A 22,224-nucleotide genomic window follows, 5' to 3' on the forward strand; every position below is an offset into this window, starting at 1 on the left:
CCACAGTTCCTATCTGTGGAGACCCAGAGCTTCGAGTGAGGTGTGTCCCTGCCAGAGCCTCCCCCCTGCTAGAGACAAGACTGAGGTCAGAGTGTCACTGATGGAAACAGGAGCCCCAGGGGTTACCCCTGGGTAGACTCAGAGCTGATCATGTCAGCAATCTGTGGCTCAGTTTCTCCTCTGGCACCTGGCATATGCCATTATTATGATAATTTTTATTTTTAAAGATTTATTTTTATTTATGTATGCATACAAGAACTGGATGAAGTTCCTGGTGTGGACACTCACGGAGATAACCACACCACAGTGAAATGGTAGGCCAGAGGTATGGGCTTTGACAAGATTCACCAGAGACAGAGTGGGAAGCAGAACAGGCAGATCTACTGAAATACACTGCAGAGGGGAGCAGCAGGCAAGACAGGAGAGGTCTGCTGTGCCATTTGGACAGCACCCTGGCCAGGGATCAAACTCATGCTGCAGTGGCTGGCCATAGCTTGATAGTGCCAAGACTTAACCCTTGCACACCAGGGAGGCTCCCACCTTAATGGTTTGGTTTTTTTAATAAGTTATTTATTTATATATATTTTACAGCATTGTTCATTTTTGTACAATGTTTGCTTTCTTTTCTCAGGTCTAGTCTCCACAGAATTCCCACTACCAGTTCTCCCGTGCACCATCACCATAGTCCCTTGTGCTCTTCCCACCCTTGTTTTGATCCCTCTTGCTCCCCCTCCCTTGCAGAATGTCTCTGATTTATAGTTGCCTGTTTATTTAATTTATTATTGTTATTTTTTTCTAGATCCCTTATTTGATTCTCCTATATTCATACTATAATTGAAACCACCTGCTAATTTTCTTTTTCCTTCGGATTTATTTCGCTGAGCATAATCCCTTCTAGTTTCATCCATGTTGCTGTGAGTGGCGTGAGTTTATCTTTTTGGATTGCTGACTAGTATTCCTTTGTGTGTATATACCACATCTTCTTCATCCAGTCATCCATATTTGGGTATTTGGGTTGTTTCCAAATCTTACCTATTGTAAATAGTGCTGCAATAAACGTAGAGGTGCAGGGTGTTCTCACCAAATGAAGGAGCACCAACATATATAAGACAATTATTATCATCTCTGAAAAAAACATTAGAGAAAATACATATGTAGTAGGAGACGTCAACCCTCCACTCTCACCAATGGACAGATCAACAAGACAAAAATGTACAAGGACATTAGCACCCTAAATAAAGACCTAGACATCTTGGATTTAACAGACATCTATAGGACACAATACCCAAAAAACTCTGAGTGCACATTTTTCTCAAGTGTGCTTGGATCATTCTCCAGAATCGATTACATATTGGGCCACAACATAAGTATCAACAGATACATTACACCCAACATCATTGCAACCGGGCCTCCCCTGGTGTCGCAGGTGGTTGAGCGCTGCACTGTGAAGCTGTTAGCAGCCTCTGCAGTGCGGTTCAATCACAGCCATCTGGCGAGAGTCCCATATGGTGCGGCAGACCGCTCCTGTCGCGCCTGCTGCTCCCCTCAGCAGTGTGTTTTGTCAGTCTGCCTGTTCTGCTCCCTGCTCTGTCTCTGGTGAATGCTCTCACCCTCCCGCGCATCTGGCTTGTACTCCGGTTTTTGTATAAATAAATAAATTAAAAAAAAAAATCATTGCTACTATCTGGCCTTCCTGGTGGGGAGCTCAACAGGTGCATCTATTAATAAACACTGCTGAGGGGAGCACCAGGTGAGACAGGTAAGGTTGGTTGTGCCTTGTGGATCAGCTCCCAGGACAAGGAATCAACCTTCCAGTGGGGACTCTCAGAAAAGGATCAGAACCAACCAGACAAGTCTGGGAAGAAAAGAGCAAAATCAAAACCAAGATAAAAGCTGCCATTGTCACCTCCCCACGGGCTCTCACCCACATCTGTGTCACCCAGTCTAGGACCAAAAGGCAAGTGCAGTTTCCTCTTGTGTCTCTCGGCTCCACGTCCTCCTCCAGGTCTCCTTCTGGCTCCATCCTGCTTCCTTCCTTCCTCAGTCTCCTCTGCAACTTCTTCTTTTCTCTTTAGCTCCACCCTCCCTTGGGTGGGGCAGGGAACCTGGAACCTTCCCTTTTCTGGGGGACCGCCCTATTACAATGTGAACTAACATTATGAACAAGTTTTCTGGGGTCTCAGGCGTCCCTGTGACCTTTAAAGTATTTTCTATTTCACTGGTTAACTTTTTCAGATCACCCAGGTCAGTGGATATGACGCTCCATTGAGCCACAGGATTCCTGTTCCTCCTTTCGTGGCCCCTCCCGGGAGGCGGACATGACGCAGGGTCTGGATCTCGGGACAGTCAGCGGATCGTCATGGCGGCAAAGGAACGCTAGGGGTGAGCGCTCCCATATAAGCAATTAATAAGGAAAAGAAGCGGTGACGGGGCAAACTGCCCGGAGAGGGAAGTTGCAGTAACAGAGAAGCGGGAGCAGCAGAGCCTGCGGCCTCCCCGCCCACGACACGGGCTCCCCGCGCCCAACCGAAAGGAGAAGCGGGAAGCGAGCGGCAGGGGACCCCGGCACCTGGAGAGTGCGGGGTCGCCCGGGTGGAGTTGCCAACTGGGCACCTTGCGAGGCAGGTAGGGTCCACCGAGACTTGTCGTGGGCGCGACCGATGAGCTTCAGGCGGGAGCTGGCGCTGAGAACTCCACCCCGTGTTGGTCACGCGCACACTGGGGTTCCTGCGGGCCGCACCCCCAAGCTCCCTGGTTCCTCTGACCCGAGACAGGGGCCCCACGTGTCTTAGCTGGGACTTTCCCTACGAGGACGTCCCGGCCGTGGAAGTCTCTAGGCTGGAGGCCCCAGGGCGGATGGTCGCGCCGGGGCGGAGCTGCTTGGCCGCTCGTGCGCTGTCGGGGAGCGGGTCGCCGGGTCGCGGGGATCGAGTCTGAGTCCAAAGCGGGCAGCGACTTGGGCTCCGCAAGAGCAGCCTCGGCGTGTCCTCTGCTCCGCGCAGGTTGTTAGGGCTGCGCTGAGTCGGCTTCAGTTAGCGGCTCCTTTTATACCTTCTTAAAAAAAAAAAATCCATTTATTTATACAAGAACTAGGGTACAGGCCAGATGTGCGGGAGGGTGAGAGGATTCACCAGAGACAGAGCGGGGAACAGAACAGGCAGACTGACTGAAATACACTGCTGAGGGGAGGAATGGGTGAGCCAGGAGAGATCTGCTGCGCCATGTGGGATCCTCGCCGGCCGGGACCTAACTGGCGCTGCAGAGGCTGCGGACAGCTTCACCGCGCAGTGCTCAACCACCTGAGCCCCAGGGGAGACCGGTCTTTTTACACCTTCTTAATCAGGCTTAAGCTCAGGCACCATCTGCTTTATCAGTCTTTACCACTCAGTATGTGCCCTCAGTTACTTTCTCTCACAGCGCTCGCAGCCACCTTCATATTTTCAATTTTACCTGTAAGCTTCATATTTTTGTTACACCTGCAAATAGCCAAAGGGCAGCTGGTGAGCTTGGGAGAAAAAGTGGATGCGGAAAGCACTGGCGGAGGCTGCCCAGGTCCCCGCCCGCGCCCTGGGGCTGTGGGGAGACTTGGGAGGGGAGCCGGCCCTGGGGTGAGTCTCCGGAGCGGGGTTCACCTCTGTTGGACCCAACTCCTGGTCAGGGCGCACAGCCCTTGCCTGCGGGGACAGACAGCAGCGCCCTCTCCCGGGTCAGGGATGGGACAGGCCCGGCCAGTCTGGTCCTGGCAGCGGGTCAGTGCAAACCGCAGGTCTCGTCCAGACTCAGCAGGAGTGAGATGCCTGCACAGCTGTTAGGGCGGAGGGGTTGCAATTTGGGGAGTTTAAAGTAAATGGAGCTTTATATATTTGTTCCTGTGGGGGCTGCTCGCTCTCTCGATTCCCCTTTTTTGTTTTGTAAGTTGTGTTTTAAGGAGCCTGTTGGCTCTTTTAACTGTAGCTTGTCCTGTAAGGCTACCAGGACTCCAGCACATGTTTAATATAGTTTGTAGCAAGAAAGAGTTAAAGGCTTTGGGGATGTAAGCAGATCCATTATCAGCTTTTATTTGTGATGGGATTCCCATCACTGCAATGGCAGATAAAAGGTGTTTTTTTTTTTTTTTTTAACATGCTTAACAATTTACTCTCTTTGGGCGTAGACTTGAATTAATGCAGAATAGGGGTCTTTAGAGACATGAATGTAATGTTTATTTGTCAAATATCATTACATTTGAGACCTGGAGCTTCTGTATTATTTCTGCCTTTTGTAGCAGTGGCTAGAAGAGCCAGTGGGCTTAGTTTGGAATTTGGTTATGATGTCCTGTCCCCATAGAAGAATAGGAAGGAAGACTAAAATTGAATGTGTTATGAATTTTATCAATATATCCAGATGGACCCAATTTGTTTTTTAAAAGGAAACCCCTTTTATTGGCTGTCTTAGGAGTCCTTTTAGAACAAAGACTTTAATGTTTTAGAATTTTGGGTATCAAGGAAGTTGTCATAGTGTTGTAGAGCAACCCCGATACAAAACGGGGTGCCTGACTGTGGGTCCTCACCCGCGCGCTTAAAAGGACTTATCAATGCTCTACTGCAGGCACACATGAAAGGTTAATAAAAGGTTTATCTACAAGGGAAGGGGAAATGAGGAAATGTACAGCTCTGGGAGAAAAATGGGAGACAAAGTTTTAAATGAGTCCTACCAGATCCGCCGATCAGGAATCCCAAAATGGCGCTCTCAGAGTTGGCCGCCAGCCAGGAGCAGTAAAGCCAGGAGGCGAGCGATTGCGAGCCAGAGAAAGAGCCCCCAAGGCCCACCTGTTTGGTTTTTATATCCAACCTGGCTGCCCAACTCCACCCTCAGGTCCCAGCCACCCTCCCTTTGGTGGTGATGGGATTTGTCTTTCCCAATGTCTTGATGGCTTTAGTCTAAAGTGGGGGTGGGGTCCACAAAGCCTGTATGGAATTAACTCAGGACATCATTTCCCCCTAACAATAGGATTAACAAATATACAGATTTTTATAAAATAGTTAATTACTCAGTGATAAAGGATTTTTAAGAACAGCTATTTATTTGACAAGGGTTAGCAATGCTGATAGAAAAAGATTTTTTTCTCATGTAGCCTGAGGGTAAAAAAGCACCAAGATTTTAAATTACAGAAACAGTCCTTAGTTTGTTATCAAAAATGGTGAGAACAGCTTAAGAATACTGGAGTCCTTATTACAGATGAAGATTAAAACTTGGTTTTGAGACAGGGCAAGCTAGGGTTATTAGGCAGTTTTAGGACAGTGCAAGAGGGGACCTTTGAAGAATTCAGGAAGGCTTCAGAGATAAGGACGAGCAAGGAAATGAAACCAATTCTACTGGGAAAAACAAACATCCCAGCACCACAAATAATCTTGTTAAGGATGGTCCTGGTTTTCTTCAGATGATAAGATAAAGTGTAAAGATGCTCACCAGGAGGGCTAGACCATAAAGGTAAAAATATAACAAATGGGGAGAGACAGACCTGTTAGATAAGGAATGTGAAGATCTCCCACTCAGTAGCAAATTAAGTGAGACAGCCAAAAACTGACCAATCACAAAGAGACTGGTAGAACTTTAGAATAATGAGGGAAAAAAAGGTATATATTCCCTGAGACACAATTCCACTTTGGCTTCCTTGCCCCTCCCAGGCCTGGTTCTCTGGCCTGGGAGTCCCACTTTATTTCTGTTCTTTTTCTCCTCAATAAACTTTTTCTTTCTATAAATAAACCTGCCTCTTCTCGCTTGCTTGCCTGAGCGTCTGCGAAGTTCCTGCTGCGGCTTCATGAGACACCAACCCGTGGGGGGTCTAGTGGCTGGGGCTCAGCCTGCCCTGCAGCCTGGAATCCGTTCCTGGCTGGGAGACTAGGCCTGACAATTCCGGCATCAGTTTTACATGAGTGCACTACTGATACCAAACTTAAATATTTCTATAGCAAGTCATTTGAGCACTTAACATTTTTTTTCAGATACCTCTCAGACCTCCAACTGCTGCAGGAGGCCTTGTTGCTCCAGCCAGATAGGATACTGACAAGCAGCTAAGAGAAAGGGTCTCACACCGTGGGGCTGAAGATCTGACATCCCTTTGCTTTTTGTTCATGGACATAGAGAAAAATTTATCACAAAGTATATTAGGCAATAAATTATATGTATCAGCATACTGTAAGTAAATAGCATGGAAAATTGTCTGTTTAGAAATTAGTTGTTGGGCAGTTTGGCCCACTTGACAATGGGAGACAAGTTATTGAACATGCCTGACAAGCATTACAATACAATAATTATAATAGGTCCTTCTATTTTGTTTTCTCTTGAAGTTTCTTGGGAAAGTTTTTAATATGAAGCTATTTGAGTTAAGGAATTTCTAGGTAGAAAAAGTTCTGATAGCTGAACTGCAGCTGGTCTCCGGCTGAAGGTCATGTGAATAGAATAGTCCTTTGATGCTTAGGCTTTAGCTGATAGGGATGCACTGGCAGTTATTCACTGTTTTTAATAATTGTCTAAATGAAAAAATAAGTAGCTTTAATGTTAGGTTTGGTTTATTATCTGTTAACCTTGAGAGCTGCTGTCTAGCTGAGACCTGTAGGGGCCAGTAGTCTATGGGAAACATAATACACTAATTGTTTATGCTTTACACTTGATAATGTATTTTCTTATTATTATTACTAATAATGAATAAATAAAGACCTGCTGAGTCTCTCGGCAGAAGATACTAGCACCTCACCAAGTGTCAGTGTCTCCTCATTCTACCTCATCCCCTTCCCCTCAGCCCTTAAGTTTTCAGTTCTTTCGTTTTCGCCTAGGCCGTCTCATCCTTTCAGGAACCCCTGGCAAGACGTTTTGTCGGAGGCTGGTCCCCGGCATCCAACGCTTTCTTTTGCCTTCCTATTATTATACCATTTCTTTTTTAAGATTTTATGTTGACATTCAATGTTTCCCAATACCCTCAACATATCCATTTCAAATACATTCCTTAACACAACTCACTTTATTTACATTTACAGTTAGGACATCCTGTTTTTAATTTTTAGATTGTAAGATGTTGTAAGAGCTGTTATGCTATCCTTTGTACTGGATAACTCATACATAAACACACATTTTAATTGGTTTAATTTTTTTTAAATTTTTTTTTATAGAGGCATGTTTTATTTATTTATTTGTTTGTTTGTTTGTTTATACATCCACTGGGTACAGTCAGAAGCACGGGAGGGTGAGAGAATTCACCAGAGCCAGAGCGGGGAGCAGAGCAGGCAGAAGGATCGAAGTACACTGCTGAGGGGAGCAGCGGGCGGCAGGAGAGGCCTGCACACCATGTGGGACCCTCCTCGGGTGGCCGGGGTGCAGCCGGGGATCGAACCGGCGCCGCAGAGGCCGTGGGCAGCTTCGCAACCCAGCGCTCAACCACTGCGCCACTGGGGAGGCCCTGGTTTAATTTTTTTTTAGGTGAGCTGACATTAAATTTTAGTTTCCTTATAATAAGAAGGAAATAGTAAACCTGCAAGTTCAGTGATTTTAGAGAAAGTGATTTTAATTATTTAACAAATTCTCATTGTTACACTTAGTAAAACCTTAGTTTTATATGAAATTTGCCACCATTTAAATAATGATAAAAGAACAAATTTAAGAGAGAGACACCAATTGTAGTTTTTAGTTTTTCTTGGACTGGAATTTTAAGTTAATTCCAGAGTTGCAAACTGTAACAGTCTCATAAACCAAATTTCATTCTTAGGCAACTGCTAGTTAGATTGATGGAAAGCAAGAAAAATCAGAAAGACTTAATATCATATACATTTCTTACATACCTGTGAGGAACTCAGTACTGTTAAGTAACTTGCCCATGAGGCTTTAGATGTCATCTTGAAATTTTTGCTAGGTCAAGGGGAAAGAAAGAAGTCAATTGGGGCTTTTCCTGGAAAAGAATTTTATCAAGAGAACTTTAGGTATAATCATCAAAATGCAAACTTATCTTTTTTGATGTAGACTCGGTCAATTACTCTTTTTCTGAATACTGTGCACTTCTTTTTTAAAACAAAAACATTTAAACATAAAGTATTGGGCCTCCCCGGTGGCGCAGCGGTTGAGTGCTGGGTTGCGAAGCTGCCCGCGGCCTCTGCGGCGCCGGTTCGATCCCCGGCTGCTCCCCGGCCACCGGAGGAGGGTCCCACATGGCGCGCAGACCTCTCCTGCCGCCCGCTGCTCCCCTCAGCAGTGTACTTCGCTCCTTCTGCCTGCCCTGCTCCCCGCTCTGGCTCTGGTGAATTCTCTCACCCTCCCGCGCTTCTGACTGTACCCAGTGCATGTGTAGACGGAACAGACAAACAAACGGATGGATAAATAAAACATGCCTCTATAAAAAAAAATAAATAAATAAAAATAAACATAAAGTATTTATATCCAACATTATAACCTTAAAGCATGCATGCTTCAAATTCAACCAGTAAGTTTTGAACTAGTTTTTGATTACCAAAATTTTAGATTGCGATCTCAAAATTGGGTATTTTATTAGAATTTATGTAGGCGCCATTTATAATCAGCCCTCCAGAGGCCAAAGACAGTGATAGACACAGAGATTTTTTGATTCTTATTTTAAAACTTTGGCCATGTGTATTAGTGTTTTTTTTTTTTTTAAGACTTATTTATTTTGCATACAAGAACTGGGGTACAAGCCAGACGTGCAGGGGGTGAGAGTGCTGGGGAGCAGTACAGGCAGACTGACTGAAATACACTGCTGAGGGGAGCAGCAGGCAAGACAGGAGAGGTCTGCTGTGCCATGTGGGTAGCTCCCTGGCCAGGGATCGAAGTCGTGCTGTAGAGGCTGCGGATAGCTTCGTAGTGATGGGGGTTTGGGGAGTCAATGGGTTTGGAGTGTGGGACCCTTGGATTTGATGAAGGACAAAAAAGGAGGTACCCCAAGACCAGAACCTGACTCACATGAAGATGGGGGTAGAGGGAAATAACATGACCATTAACCCAGCTGTAGAGGTTGTAACCCTTAGGCACTATCAGCATTGCTAACCCTTGTCAAAGAAATAGCTGTTCTTAAAAATCCTTCTCACTGAGTAATTAACTATTTTATAAAAATCTGTAAATTTGTTAATCCTATGACAACTTCCTTGATACCCAAAATTCTAAAACATTAAAGTCTTTGTCCTAAAAGGACTCCAAAGGCACCTTATCACAAGGCATGAGACCCAAGCAGGATCAGATGCTATAGGGAGTGAGCACAGACCTGAGGGTAAAGATATAGAGATTGGGCCCATTCTGGAATCTCTACTCCCCATCCTGGTATCTCAGGTCCCTTTTGGATTCTGCATTGTTATCCAAAATCAGCAACAAATTGAAGGCTCACAAGGAGTGACCCCTCCCAAACAGAAAAGGACTACATGAGTATAGTCTCTGCACAGGCTCGGGGCATCACTCGCACTGCCCACCTGTGCCTGTGCAGGTGCCTCTTCACCCACTCTCACCCAGGTTTCCTGCCTGCCCGTGACCTGTTTCATGCCAGGGCTTCTCCTCACTGACTCCCCTCAGTGGAGGCTGCTCTCCTCAAGGCCGGCCGCCTGCAACCATGCAGGCCTCTCTCAGCAAACCTGTCCCTTTATCCTTTCCCTATCCTTTAAATATAACTACTGTCTCTGTGGAGAAACTGGCCTGGGGAAACTTGCCGCATGCTGCTGAAAGGGGAGCTCTGGTGAAACCTTTCCCAGAGTAAACCCAAGACCCCACACTAACTCCAAAGACCTCATCAGGTTCACTCTGGGAAGGATTTCACCAGAGCTCCCCTTTCAGCAGCATGCGGCATTTCCCAGCTGAGTTTCTCCTTGAGACAGAGACACTAGTTATAGTTAAAGTTTATTAGGGAAAGGGATGGAGGAATAAAGGAAACTTGCATAGACATAAGCAGGTAGGAAAAGCTGCCCAGAAAGGGACAGGTTTGCTGAGACCTGCATGGTTGCCCGTGGGTGACCTTGAGGAGAGCGGCCGCCTCTGATGGGGGTCAGTGAGAAGCCCTGGCATGGTACAGGGAACGGGCAGGCAGGAAGCCTGGATGAGAGTGAGTGAAGAGGCACTTGCATAGGCATAGGTGGGCAGAAGAATTGCTGCTCTAGCCTGTGCAGAGACTGTACTGATATAGTTTTCTGTTTGGGAGGGGTCACTCCTTGTGAGCCTTCAGGTTAGTTGCTGATTTTGGATAACTATGCAGAATCTGAAGAGACAGGAGATTCCACAAGGGCTCAGTCTCCATATTTTCACCTTTGGGGTCTGTTGGCTCAATCTCCATATCTTTATCCTTGGGCCTGTGCTCTCGACACTGCCTACAGCAGTCTGATCCCTGCTTAAGACTTATGCTTTGTAATCTAGGCTTTGGGCCCTTAAGAATCTTGGTTTCCATAGCTGTGTCCATGGCTATGCTAATCTCCTCTACCTCCACCTCCTTCTGGTCTTGTGGTGCCTCCTTTTCAGTTTTTTTCTATTCCTATCCTCCATCATCCCTCCCCCCACCATATCTGGCCCGAAATCTTTTGGGGAGTTGAAGGGAGGAAGTTCACTTTCTGTAGCTGCTTCCTGCTAGAATGGGACACAGAGCTGGCCCTACCTATGAGGGACTGGGATATGGTTTCCCTGACACTAATCCCTGAGCTGCCCATTGTTGCTGGTTTCAGAAGGAGGCAAGGGGTGGGGCATCTGGACAGGCTGTTTCTTTTGTATGGATCAGCTATTTTGTGCTTGGAGGAGGAGTTTAAACTTGAAGAGCTCCCCCTAGGTTAGAAGAAACAAATTTAATTAGGAGATTGTGTGTGTTAAGGTTTAAAGAGAAGAGTGAGAAGTATAGCAGCAGCTAAGGGCCCTCGGTAACATGGACAGTCATTTGGGGCCAGCCATTGAGTGTGAGGTTTACTAACAAGATAAGAAGCAGTCAAATAGTTTTGGGGTTGTGACATGGGAATAAATTTTACCAGGTAAACAACCCATTTTAGAGTGGTGTTAGACTTAAAAGAATGTTGATAGGATATTTGTTTCAAGCAGAGGAGCTGTTTTAAATCCCATGTGTCCCTCGTTAAGGCCAACACCCACCAGGGGAGCCCTGAGGTGCTGGAGTGAGGCACCTCCTCAGAGACTCAGCGTGAGGGCTGGCTTGTGTGTTTGCAGAGCAGCAAGCCCAGTGAAAACTACTAGTTTTTAGCTTGGTGGGGACACCAAGTGTCATGAGCATGATCATTGTGAGGCTGTTATAGAGCAGCCCCGATACAAAATGGGGTGCCTGACTGTGGGTCCTCACCCGCGCGCTTTAAAGGACTTATCAATACTCTACTGCAGGCACACGCGAAAGGTTAATAAAAGGTTTATTTACAAGGAAGGGCAAATGAGGAAATGTACAGCTCAGGGAGAAAAGTGGGAGACAAAGTTTTAAATGCGTCCTACCCAATCCGCCGATCAGGAATCCCAAATGGCACTCTGAGAGCTGGCCGCCAGCCAGGAGCCCTGAAGCCAGGAGGCGAGCAACAGAGTGAGAGATCCCAAGGCCCACGTGTTTGGTTTTTATACCCAACCTGGCTGCTTAACTCCACCCTCAGGTCCCAGCCACCTTCCCTTGGGTGGTGATGGGATTTGTCTTTCCCAATGAGCAACAGAGTGAGAGATCCCAAGGCCCACGTGTTTGGTTTTTATACCCAACCTGGCTGCTTAACTCCACCCTCAGGTCCCAGCCACCTTCCCTTGGGTGGTGATGGGATTTGTCTTTCCCAATGTCCTGATGGCTTTGGTCTGGAGTGGGGGTGGAGTCCACAAAGCCTGTATGGGATTAGCTCAGAACATCTTTCCCCCTAACAAGGCTAGTCAGAATCTCAGCAAAATTGGGTGAGCTTTAAAGTTAAGTTAGAGTGAGGGACCTAAGATTTTAGGTTAAGATTTTTCCCGAGTATGATGACTCCAAGGTTTTATATCCTCCAATTTTGAGGCAGAGCAGGTATTAGAAAGACAGTGTTAGGCTCTTTTCAGGTTCCAGGATGAGGACAACTACAAGTGTTCAGGAGCACCAGTCATGTAAAGGGGAGTCTGCAGGAGACTGTTGTCCCTTAGAAGCAAAACTATATAAAATAGTTAAATATAAAAAGTGCTAGTCCTACCTGTAGGTTGAAGAGGACCAGGAATTTAGTTACTGAATCATGTGCTTTGTCCTGTAAATAGACACATGTTTTTCTTTGGGCAGCGGTAAGCAGATCCAGTGCCCTTTGATTTTGCTAAGGCCGTTCCTATTATATTTTGTGAGGAAGGGAAGGCGGGTCCGGAATGCTGGGTGAGTACAGAGTAAGTGGCTCCCGTATCAATCAGAAAATTAATATTCTTACCTGAGACATCCAGATGGTCAGCTGGGGAGCTGGCGACGACTTTGGGCCCCATCATTTGTCATACAGGAAGTGTCACTCGTCATCCAGGAGGCGTAGGCTGTAGCTGAGGGTCTGGTTGCTCCTCCCTTCAGATAAGGGGACAATCCCTTTTTTAGTGGCAGTCCTTCTTGCACCTCCTCAGGCAGCGGAGGGTGAGGATAGGTTAGGTGGGAAACTGGGTTCCTAAGGGCAGGAAAAAGTTTGTAGGGCAGGGAAAGATTTGTAGGGCTGGGGTGTTTCTTTGTCTGAGAAAAGATTTGTAGGGCGGGAGGAGGTTCATTGTCTGAATTCTCTAGGCAGGTTTCCGCATTCCTGTTCCCAGGTGGGCTTCCTGGTGGGTTTTTGCATTCCGGCCTCCTGCATAGACCTTTCAGGCAGATTTGAGAATGAGTTACCAGTTTAATTTTGTTATAGGGCAGGGAGAGGGGCAGCCCAAACCCTGTAAACCTGCCTATTCTAAATAGGTTCTGCCATCTGCCGCATCAACACAAAACATATAAGACTTTAATGGGAAGGAACTTTAATCAAACTAGGAAACAATACAGGAAAGGCAAAGAATATAGTTTCTAAATCAAGCACCCAAAGTTACCCGTCCCCTCGTGGGTAAAACTCGATCCATATGGGATTGGCCCAGAGCAAGGCCCCAAAGCCTGTCACAAGTCTAAAGCATCTTCCAGTGGGGACCCACAGAAAAAGCATCAGAAACAACCGGACAAGCCCGGAAGGAAAAGAGCAAAATCAAAATCAAGATAAAAGGTGCCATTGTCACCTCCCCACGGGCCTCACCCACATCTGTGTCACCCAGTTCACGACCAAAAGACAAACTCAGTTTCTTCACGTGTCTCTAGGCTCCATGTGCCTCCTCCAGGTCTCCTTCTGGCTCCATCCTGCTTCTTCCTTCCTCAGTCTCCTCTGCAGCTTCTTTTCTCCCTGCTGAGCTCCACCCTCCCTTGGGTAGGGCAGGGAACCTGGAACCTCCCCCTTTCCTGGGGACCACCCTGTTACAGTTTTAGGGGTTTTTTTTAGGACTGGAATTCCAAATTGCAGGACAATTAGTGGAACAATTGCACACTCCAAGGTTTTTCCAGGCTGGCAAATAATCAAACATGCATTACCAGGATGATAAAAGCAAGAAAAATCAGAGATTTTATGTGATTACTACAACTGAATAGTTTGTCCACCTTGCTTTAGATGTCATCTGGATTTTGGCTAGGACCAAGAGGAAGAAAGTTAAGACATTTTCTTTGAGGAAAAACAAAAGTTTCTTCTAAAGAGATAAGCTAATTTGTGTTCCTGCAAGGGAATTTGGTTAAGAAATGTCTAGGTATAGACATTGAAAAGCAAACCAGATTTATTCCCTTTTTTATCTCAATACCATGAGTTTTGTTTAGTAAACAACATTTAGACAAATTATTAATATACAACATTGTAACTTTTTTAAACATTTATTTATTTATGCATACAAGAATTGGGGTACAGGCCAGAGGTATGGGGGAGTGAGAGGATTCACCAGAGACAGAGTGGGGAACAAAACAGCAGATTGACTGAAATGCACTGCTGAGGGGGGGCAGCCTGCTAGTCAGAACAGGTCTGCTGCACCATGTGGGTAGGGTAGCTCCTTGGCAGGGGATCATACTCCTGCTACAGCTTCATAGGTTGCGTTTTAACCCCTTGCGCCACCAGGGGGGGGCCACAACATTATAACTTTTAAGGCATGTTTTGAATCATTAGATTTTCCACTGGTTTACCAAAAATCTTAGATCGCGATCTCAAAATATGTTTTTGTCAGAATTTATATAGGCGCCAGTTTATAATTTAACCCATGGAGGTAAAATAAGAGGAGATTTCTTGATTTGTACTTAAAATTTTGTCCATGTGTACCAATCTTGAGATAGATATTTTACCAATATTTATGAAGACACTGATAAGCCTGTTACTGACTTAATCTTAGTTATTTAGCAACTCCTTTAAATGAAACACTTTAAATTTGCATTTTTAAGAGTGGCTTTACGGCTTTACAGAAGCTGTAAACAGACTTTACATTATTTTTTAAGGTCAGAAAAAAAATTCTAAGTCTCAGGAGAGGCTTAGAACACCTTAAACAATCTAATTTTGAAATAAATTAGATTTTAGTTTGATACACCAATTTAGCTATGTTTTTGAATCACATTTTGATAAACCAAGGTTTCCAATGAGACAGAAGTTAAAATCCTTACATAGGAAAAGTATCCAATTTTAACCATTACATAAGAACTAGACGCGAAGACAAAAATTTTAAAGCTAAGCAGAAAAAAAAAAACTGGGATTGTTTAAGTTTCTGTTTTTGTCCAAACCAGGCAGGGAACCACTTTCCTTAAGACAAAAGAACACCTTTTTATAGACCATGAGGACAAGAGAGGCAATAGATTAACCAATAAAGTATCCTACATATCCTGTTAGTAAGACCAAAGTAATTTGACATTTTTTTCTAAGATTTATTTATGCATACAAGAACTGGGGTACAGACCAGAGGTGTGTGTAGGTGGGTGGGGGGGTGTTACAAGTCCAGCCGCAACAGTATGGATGTCAGGGTTTCCTGAAGGAATGGGAAGGCATAGGCGCAATTGTGGAGAATGAGAAGGGAGGGGGAATGAGGAGACTCGGACACTCGGTCAGGGTGCAGGCAACGTCCTGCTGAGGGTCTCAGCTGCCCTTTATACATTTCAAACAAACTGGGAGAGAGCATAAGCATATGCATAAGGGAAGATAACAATCACATCTTTTCCCAGAACAGCAAGGGTTGATTTACCCTTTCGCAGAGGATGTGACATTCATTATTTTTTTATTTAAAGGAGGCACATTAGCTAGAAAAAAAGGTTTCTCAGAATAGTCACTTATCTTAAACAACCAGTCATTTTATTACTTGCAAAAGGCTTATGGGGCTGCATTAACATTTCTATGTTTAGTATAATGAAGGGATTAATTAAGGGCTAGGAGATACAAAGGGCAGGAAGTTACTGGGGGAAGGGAGACAAGGGATTTTTTTCTAACTAACCTATAAAGTTTAGACTAACATATAACTAATTGATTAAAGCAAAAACAGAAGGCTCTTATATAGACGTTATCATTTATAGTATATTGTTTTAATATTGATTGGGTATTATTTTTTTTTGTTTTTTTTTTAAAGTGTAATTTTTTATTCAATAAATATAATTTGATTCTTATGCAATTTTGTTACAGAAAGTGAAGTCCATGATTTTGGAAGGATGAGAGTAATCTATCAGCCAAGTCAGTTTCACACAGTTTCAATAACTGCAGCAATTTCCTTGAACTGTTTGTAGAAATTCTGAAACTGTGGAATTGTCATTTCAAAGGACTTGTTCTTTACTTGCCCTGACTGATCAGCCACTTTTAGTATCACTGCCACGTAAGGATACTTAAGCGATCTGCAATTGTTGGAGCTCACAGCCTCCCCAATTTCCACTGAAAATCCACAAGCTTGGACTTGGCATCCAGCAGCGGCTCGGGGGAGCCCTCCATGGCGACCACCGGAGGTGGCGCAGCCCGCCTGGTGGACGCTCCGCGGGCGGCCGCTTGATTGGGTATTAAAGAACCAAGGACCAGGAGGGCGTTAATGCCAGGCAAGCCATACTGACTCTTCCCTACCCCCAGCTCTCAATTATGGGAGAAATTCTCCTAATCTAAACAAAGAGTTTATTACTTATTACTCTTCTAACTTATCTAGTCAGCCTAGTTTCTGTATCTAGCTTTAAGATTAAAGGAAAATTCCTTTCTCTGTAAGATTGCTGATTGTTGTTTGTAGTTGTAAGGAGTTACCAATATTTTATCAGAGGCAGGGCCAAGGATGGTTATAACTTGCTCAACCAGTCACAAAACTGCTGTTGATTTATTCTTGAATGTATACTCTAACAGCTACCATACCAATTAGCCCTAAATAAACAGGAATATGGTGCCTTCTGGCTTATTAAGAGTTTTCTTATACTTGTGTTATAGGGCAGCCCCGATACAAAACGGGGTGCCTGAATGTGGGTCCTCACCCACGCGCTTAAAAGGACTTATCAATACTCTACTGCAGGCACACACGAAAGGTTAATAAAAGGTTTGTTTACAAGGAAGGGCAAATGAGCAAATGTACAGCTCAGGGAGAAAAATGGGAGACAAAGTTTTAAATGCGTCCTACCCGATCTGCCCATCTGGAATCCCAAATGGCGCTCTGAGAGCTGGCTGCAAGCCGGGAGCTGTGAAGCCAGGAGCTGTGAAGCCAGGAGGCGAGCTACAGCGAGCCCAAGGCCCACGTGTTTGGTTTTTATACCAATCCTGGCTGCTTAACTCCACCCTCAGGTCCCAGCCACCCTCCCTTTGGTGGTGACATCATTTGTCTTTCCCAATGTCTTGATGACTTTGGTCTGGAGTGGGGGTGGAGTCCACAAAGCCCGAATAGGATTAGCTCAGGACATCCTTTCCCCCTAACAGTTGGAGCCTGGCTCACCTCTGCCACCCAGCTGTTATCTTTAACTTTATTATTATTATTTTTTTAAAGAGACATGTATTTTTATTTATTTATTTTAGTTTGTTTATTTATACAAGCACTGGGTACAGTCAGAAGCGCGGGAGGGTGAGAGAATTCACCAGAGCCAGAGCGGGATGCAGAGCAGGCAGAAGGACCGAAGTACACTGCTGAGGGGAGCAGCGGGCTACAGGAGAGGTCTGCCCGCCATGTGGGACCCTCCTTCGGTGGCCTCCCGGGAGCAGCTGGGGATCGCTGCAGAGTCTGCCGGCAGCTTCGCAAGCCAGCGCTCAACCGCTGTGCCACCAGGGAGGCCCTGGGGAGGCCCTATCTTTAACTTTAAAGTAAAGAACTTTCCTTCTCCAATTAACCCTTGCCTCAAAAACCACATCTCCATACTAAAAGACTTGGCCAGGGATGTTTACAGCCTTTTGTTCCCAGAAGTTTTTTCACTTGTTAATATAAGGCCAAATGTTTAATTGCTGCCTTTTGGCAGAGGACTACTAATTTTATAAAAAATGTAATATTTGTATCATGCAGTGCCATTTGCCATCAAACTGGTTATTCAGTGATTGATCAGTATTTGCAGTTTTACTTTTAAATGCGTATTTTAGCAATGGTAGAAACTAGCCATAAACAAATGAGGAGAATCTTGGAGTCAGCTAACGATATTCCTGATTTTTCAGAAATCTGCCCCATGCCCGGACTTTTGTCAGACTGTTACAGGGCAGGGAGAGGGGCAGCCCAAACCCTGTAAACCTGCCTATTTTAAATGGGTTCTGCCATCCACCGCATCAGCACAAAACATATGAGACTTTAATGGGAAGGGACTTTAATACAATTAGGAAACAATACAGGAAAGGCAAAGAATGTAGTTTCTAAATCAAGCACCCAATGTTACCCGTCCCCTCGTGGGTAAAACTCCATCCAAATGGGATTGGCCCAGAGCAAGGCCCCAAAGCCTTCCACAAGTCTAAAGCATCTTCCAGTGGGGACCCACAGAAAAGGGTCAGAAAAAAACAGACAAGCCCGGAAGGAAAAGAGCAAAATCAAAATCAAGATAAAAGGTGCCATTGTCACCTCCCCACGGGTCTCACCCACATCTGTGTCACCCCGTCCATGACCAAAAGGCAAGCGCAGTTTCTTCACATGTCTCTAGGCTCCATGCGCCTCCTCCAGCTCTCCTTCTGGCTCCATTCAGCTTCCCTCCTTCCTCAGTCTCCTCTGCAGCTTCTTTTCTCCCTGCTCAGATTCTCGCCAGCCAGAGCAGAGAACCTGGAACCTCCCCCTTTCCTGGGGACCACCCTGTTAGACTACATGAGTAGCACTACATAGTAGACTACATGAGTAGCATGGCTCCCCATAGACTGCTAAAATGCTTGTCCTCTTCTGGGCTAGATTAGTGTTCCTTTACACAGTCTCAGCATATTTAGTCTGAAATGATGTGGGAGTTTTTGGCTTTTGAGTAACTTCTTTTTTTTTTTAAAGTAACAAATGCACTTTTAATTGACTTACAGATAAAAACTACTTAAAAGTCAGTGACCACTTCAGTCCCTAATCTGCTAGAGCTGTATCCTGGCCAGTCTTGAGGAACTGTGTTAACAGGTTGTTTGCATCTTTTTACTTTATCCACAGTATTAGAAAAGCAAGGCATTATAAAAGTTTAGGTGAAATGTGTGGCTGGCAGCCCAATCCAGTCCCTTATATTCCATTATTTTCCCTTCAGTTATTCTACTTTGGCAATGTAAGCTTTCATGGCATTGTCCTTAGAAGTCCCTTTCAGTCCATTCCAGGCATCCCACGTGGCTTTGCCTTTGAAGTCCATCATTCCAGGCCATTCTGTATTTACATCACCCACAGTTGCTTATTTGTAGTGGCTATAGATGAACAGCATCTCTTCATCTGTTGACTTAGTCTTGAGGTTCTTAACTTCCTCAGCAGCTTTGTCAAACTCAGCCCCAGACATACCGGCCGGATTGCAAAAATTCCAGACCTACACAGGGGAGGGGGCGGCAAGAACAGCAGCAGCAGCTTGAGTAACTTCTTTTTAGCCCTTTTATAATTGACTGGCTTATTAGGTTTTAGGAAGTCTTGTGTATTTTATTTATTTTTTTTAAAAAAAGATTTACTTATTTATGCATACAAGAACTGGGGTACAGGCCACATGTGTGGGAGGATGAGAGGACTCACCAGAGACAGAGCGGGGAACAGAACAGGCAGACTGATGAAATACACTGCTTAGGGGAGCAGCGGGCAAGTCAGGAGAGGTCTGCCATGCCATGTGGGATTCTCGCCAGCCAGACAGCTTCACAGCGCTGTGCTCAACCGCCTGTGCCACCAGGGGAGGCCCTCTTATGTATTTTAGAACAACCTCATTAGTTTACATTTATGTTGAAAAGGTATAACAATCCTATAAGAATACTTCTTATGAGCTATCAATATACCCAAAATGACAAGTTTGTTTCTCACAATGAAAAACAATTTTATTAGGTGTCTTAAGAGCCCTTTTAAGACAAAAACTTTACTATTTTCAGAATGAATAGTCATAGAACAAACTTATAAACAATTACTAAACAATTACAAAAACTTATAAGCAATTACAAAACAATTACCCAGAGTGACAAGGATTTTTAAGAGTAGATCTATTGCTTTGACAAGGCTCAGCAATGCTGACATGATAAGGGTTTTTGCAGGTAACCTGAGGGTAGAAGAGCACCAAGATTTTTAGATTACCTGAACAGTCTTTAATTTGTTATCAGAAACTAAGCAGTTTTAGAATACCTTAATTTTTATATGTAAAAAGGACTAACGCTTGGTGTTACATAGGTGCACTAATGATACTCAAGTTAACAGAACCTTTCATAGTGAGTCACCTGAGCACACAAAATTTTTTTACCAAAATCTCTCTTTCAGACCTTCAATACTTTCCTTTGCTTTCTTTCTTTTTAATACCATTTCATTTACCCTTTCTACGTTAAATTATCTTAAGGACCTTCAGAATACCCACCTTCAATACATTTTTCATTCCCAAACCCACACACACCTTACCTTACTTGCATTTAGAGTTACTACATCCTAGTTTTTAACCTCTATGTTGTAAGACATTGTAATAGCTGTTATACTATGTCTCTTTCGACTAGCCAGCTTACACAAACACATCTTTTAATTTTTTTTTTTTGAGATGACATCAAAACATTAGTTCCATTACAATAAGGAGCAAAAAGTAGACTGGAGGGCCTCCCCAGTAGCGCAGCGGTTGAGCGCTGGGCTGCTAGGCTTCCCGCAGCCTCTGCAGCGTTGGTTCCATCCCCGGACGCTGGGGAGGGTCCCACACGGTGCACAGACCTCTTCTGCCACGCCTGCTGGTCCCCTCAGTAGTGTACTTCATCAGTCTGCCTGTTCTGCAACCCGCTCTGGCTTTGGTGAATTGTCTCACCCTCCTGCACTTCTGACTGTACCCAGTGCTTGTATAAATAAATAAATCTTTTAAAAACAAAAAAAAAGTAAACGAAATTTGTCTCCTTCCAATAAGGAGCAAAAAGTACACCTGAAAATTGTTTGTTACAATAGGGAAAGTAATTTTAGATATTTAACAAGTTATTATTAGTTTTTTGTCAGGCAATGATAAGGACAGATTTAAGAATGAGTTACCAGTTGTAGTTTTAGCTTTTTTTTTAGGACTGGAATTCCAAATTGCAGGGCTGTTCATGGAACAATTACACACTCCAAGGTTTTTCCAGGCTGGCAAATAATGGAGCATGATTTACCAGGAAAGTAAAAGCAAGAAAAATCACAGATTTTTGTGATTCAGAGTTGTTATGTGATTCAGTGTGACTGAGTAGTTTGTCCACCTTGCTTTAAATGCCATCTGTATTTTGGCTAGGACCAAGAGGAAGAAAGTTAAGACATTTCTCTGAGGAAAAACAAAAGTTCCTTCTAAAGAGATAAGCCAATTTGTGTTCCTGGGGAGAATTTGGTTAAGAAATGTCTAAGTATAGACATTGAAAAGGAAACCAGGGCCTCCCCGGTGGCGCAGGGGTTGAGCGCTGGGTTACGCAGCCTCTGCAGCGCCAGTTGGATCCCTGGCTGCTCCCGGGCCACCGGAGGAGGGTCCCACATGGCGCGCAGACCTCTCCTGCCGCCCGCTGCTCCCCTCAGCAGTGTACTTCGGTCCTTCTCCCTGGTCTGCTCCCCGCTCAGGCTCTGGTGATTTGTCTCACCCTCCTGTGCTTTTGACTGTACCCAGTGCTTGTATAAATAAATAAAATGAATGAATGAATGAATGAATGAATGAATGAATAAATATATCTTTAAATAAACAAAAAGAAAAGGAAACCAGATTTATTTTATCTGAATACCATGAGCTTTGTTTAGTAAACAACATTTATACAAATTATTAATGCACAACAATATAATTTTTTAAATTTATTTATTTATGCATACAAGAGCTGGGGTACAGGCCAGAGGTGTGGGGGGTGAGAGGATTCACCAGAGACAGAGTTGGGAACAAAACAGCAGATTGTCTGAAATATACTGCTGAGGGGAGCAGCCCCCTAGTCAGGACAGATCTGTTGTACCATGTGGGTAGGGTAGCTCCCTGACAGGGGATCATGCTCCTGCTGCAGTGGCTGAGGACAGCTTCATAGGTGCGTTTTAATCCTTTGCACCTCCAGGAGGGCTCATAATATTATAACTTTAAGGCATGTTTTGAATCATTAGATTTTCGACTAGTTTACCAAAAATCTTAGATTGCGATCTCAAAATATGTTTTTGTCAGAATTTATATAGGCGCCAATTTATAATTAAACCTGTTAGGGGGAAAAGGATGTCCTAAAGCTAATTCCATACAGACTTTGTGGACTCCACCTCCACCCCAGGCCAAAGCCAAAGACACTGGGAACTCCAAATCCCATCACCACCAAAGGGAAGGTGGCTGGGACCTGAGGGTGGGGTTAAGCAGCCAAGTTGGTATAAAGCCAGACACATGGGCTTTGGGGGGTCCCCCATTTTGACTCTCCGCTAGCTTGCAGCGTCTGGCCAGCTGGGAGAGTGTTTTTTGGGTTTCCAGGTCGGTGGATCGGGTGGGACGCATTAAAGACTTTATTTCCCTATTTTCTCCCTGAGTTGTACATTTTCCTCATTTCCTTTTCCCTTTTAAATAAACCTTTCATTAACCTTTTGTGTGTGCCTGTGGTGGAGTATTAATAAGTCCCTTTTAAGCGCGCGGGTGAGGACCCACAGCCAGGCAACCCATTCAATATCGGGGCTGCCCTATAACAAACCCACGGAGATAAAACAAGAGATTTCTTGATTTGT

The 22,224-nt window shown here is 44.6% G+C and overlaps 1 protein-coding gene and 1 pseudogene across 2 annotated transcripts in view; one reads left to right on the forward strand and one right to left on the reverse strand.

Annotated features, from left to right (window-relative positions):
* Positions 1–22,224, forward strand: part of LOC311167852 (HLA class I histocompatibility antigen, alpha chain G-like) — a gene marked incomplete at its 5' end in the record, with an annotated part of 338,317 nt that overhangs the window by 297,997 nt on the left and 18,096 nt on the right. The gene's annotated exons all lie outside the window — the stretch shown is intronic.
* Positions 15,386–16,025, reverse strand: LOC311167868 (COMM domain-containing protein 6-like; annotated as a pseudogene). The gene has a single exon. The product of its transcript is annotated as a COMM domain-containing protein 6-like (transcript).

This window comes from Talpa europaea (genome assembly GCF_964194135.1).
Source record: "Talpa europaea genome assembly, chromosome: 2".
NCBI classification, from domain to species: domain Eukaryota; kingdom Metazoa; phylum Chordata; class Mammalia; order Eulipotyphla; family Talpidae; genus Talpa; species Talpa europaea.